Consider the following 3,141-nt stretch of genomic DNA (forward strand, 5'->3'; position numbering starts at 1 on the left):
GATGTTTTATGTGTGAGTATATTTGTATTAAACTATAGATAAACATTTGACACAAGCTGTATCCATGATGCTTAGTGTACAAAGCATGCTGGAATTTCTGATAAGTAAGCCCAGCATTGTTGTATGTGTGGTGGCACCCTCATGAACATAACAAGATGGTCCATGTGGTTTGGGAAAAAGGAAGCCATGTGTCCCACATGGGACAAGTATTGCTCTTTGACTTCCCCAGTCTACAGAGTAAGGCAGTATGATAGAATTTTTTTTTTTTTGTAACACCCTTATAGTTTTAACATTTGTGGTAATTAAGAACCTCAATGTATGATTAAAATGTTGCAGAATATACACTAATCAACCACAACATTAAAGCACACCTGAACTGCTAGGGACATAGAGACTGACGTATTTCCTTTTTAACAATGCAAATTGCCTCGCTATCCTGCTGGGCCTCTGCTTCCAATACTAAAGCTATAGACCAGGGATGTTGAACTCTTGTCCAGACAAAGGTCCTCACACATTTTTAGCACAGCTCAAATTAATTGATGGGACTGAATTAAGATTTGTTTGTCTCTATCTCTACGATGTTTAACATTTCCCTTAGTCTGAACATTATTGAAAGCTTGATCAATGATTTCTCTAGGATTAACCCCCTGTCTAAATGTATGTTGCCTCTCTTGCATGTGTTGCATTCAGTGGCTCCTCCCTCACAATTGCCTGCACACTATGCAACTGGCCTCCTTTGTATCTATAGGAATAGTAAGTGATCATACCTTGTGCTGAATAGTCTGCTAGGAGACTGTTAGACGGTGAAACCGACGCCTATTTACAGTGTACATTGCTGCGATCTATGGCAGAGTTGTACTGGGGACAGCCGTGTGACACAGCTGTCCCCCTGGCAGGCTCAGGATTGATCGGCTGTCATAGGCTAATGCCTATAACAGCTGAGATCACGCTGATTGGCTGGCAGGGGGAGGGAGGGCTGGCCACACTATTAAAAAAAAAAAAAAAAGCTGATTTTACTTAACCCTTTCAGAACCACTGCCTAGCCCCCCCCCCCCCCCAAGGACCAGGCGATTTTGCATTGGAGGGGAAGGGGCGCATTGGGGGGGGGGGGGGGTCAGGCAGCCGGATCCCTGGTAGGGCTAAGCTGGGCATGGTGTCCCCAGTGTGGCCAGGTGTCCACCATATTGCAGGCAGCCTTTACTCACCTCCCAGACTCCAGCGATGAGCAGCTGTGGACCCTTCCGCTCTGGCTGGCAACCACACTCGTACTGCTGCTCAGTTCCAGGTCGTGGCTTGATGACGTCATCAAGCTCGGAACCAAAACTTACATCAGAGTGAGCGGGGATGCCGGCCAGAGCGGAAGGGAACGACGATCGCCGGGGAAACATCAGGAAGGTGAGTGGATCCTCTTGTTCCCCGCCTACCGCCACACCTCTAACAGTGATCACTATGATCCGCCGGCAATCGTAGTGATCACGTGATCAGGAGCCAAGAGCGATGGCTCCTGATCACTGAGGGGAGATGTCAGCTGTCATATGACAGCTTAATCTCCCTTCTCCGGTGCGCATGTTTGCGGCGGGATGTTTTGTGCAGGGCTGTGGAGTCGGTCCAAAAATCCACCGACTCCGACTCCTCAGTTTAGGATTCCTCCGACTCCTCGACTCCGACTCCTCTAATTTGCATATTACAATTTTGTTGATTAAAAGTATGTAACATGAAATTCGTCTCTTAACTGCCAACGCTTAGGAATTTTACAAGACAACTGAAGTGAGAAGAATATGTAGACTACTATATTTATTCCCTTTAGACTCAAACTAGTCCTTGGTAAGAGTACTTGTAAAAGGTACAAACCGGAACAAAGAACATCTATCAGGCCCTAGGCAATGTAAGTGTGGGTACATGTAAGAATGATGTGCAGGTACTCTGCAGGGGAATGAGGAGATTGTAAACAGACAACACCTCTGTGTTCAATGTGCACAGCATTCTCAGTGGATTCCCTGCAGCTCTGTGGGGAGTGCACATGTAGAGTATAGTACTACTGTGTAACAAAGTAAACCTGAGACAGATGAAATTAAAGTTTTATACATACCTGGGGCTTCCTCCAGCCGCCTTCAGGATAATCAGTCCCTCGTTGTCCTCCTCCACCACCTGGATCTTCTGCTATGAGTCCAGGTACTTGAGCCAGTCGGGCGTAGTGCGCATGCACACACTCCGCCGCCAGGAGCATACTACACCTGTGCAGCACTATTGCGCAGGTGCAGAATGTTCCTGGCTGTGGGAGCGGTATGCGGCCGGACAGCGCTGACTGGCTGAATTACCAGGACTCATAGCAGAAGATCCGGGTGGTGGAGGACAGCGAGGGACTGATTAGCCTGAAGGAGGCTGGAGGAAGCCCCAGGTATGTATAAAACTTTACTTTTCATCCATCTCAGTTACCCTTTAATTTATAGTCACCAAACCAAATTTTAACAACATATCAAATTATTTGATTTCATCAGCAAAGGGAGTGCGTACATTTGCATAAATCAGCATCAGTGCAGAATTATTTCCATCTCATTGACCATCTCTATTAGTGACACAGCTACACATCAGGCTTTATTCTTACAGCATAGATGTTATTTAGTGTATATATATGAGATTCCTGTGTACACATCATATATACAGTCACAATCAGATATGTATATCTGACCTTAAAAATACGGGGACTGCTTTATTGAAGCAGCACAAGTAACTAATTTTGATTGGTTTGTTTCATTTTTGTGGACTAAGCACAGCTATTACTGTATATATACTGTATACTATATATACATTATTTTTAATGACTATTATCTGAGAAATAGAACATTTTATCATATTTTCTATTTTAATTACAGTTACAAATTCATTAGGAGTCGGAGTCGGTGCATTTTTTTCCCGACTCCGACTCCAGGCACCCAAAATTGCCCGACACTCCGACTCCACGACTCCGACTCCACAGCCCTGGTTTTGTGTACTGCGACTTTGAATCTACGTCCAGTCAGAGTGGCAGCACCACCTGCTGGACGTAGATTCGTACTGCGTCGGTCCCCATCTGGTTAAAAAAAGGAAATATTTACACAAAAAAAAGCATCCTGGGAGTGATCAGAGGCTACCAAGGGATGG

This window comes from Hyperolius riggenbachi, chromosome 2, assembly GCF_040937935.1.
Source record: "Hyperolius riggenbachi isolate aHypRig1 chromosome 2, aHypRig1.pri, whole genome shotgun sequence".
NCBI classification, from domain to species: Eukaryota; Metazoa; Chordata; class Amphibia; order Anura; family Hyperoliidae; genus Hyperolius; species Hyperolius riggenbachi.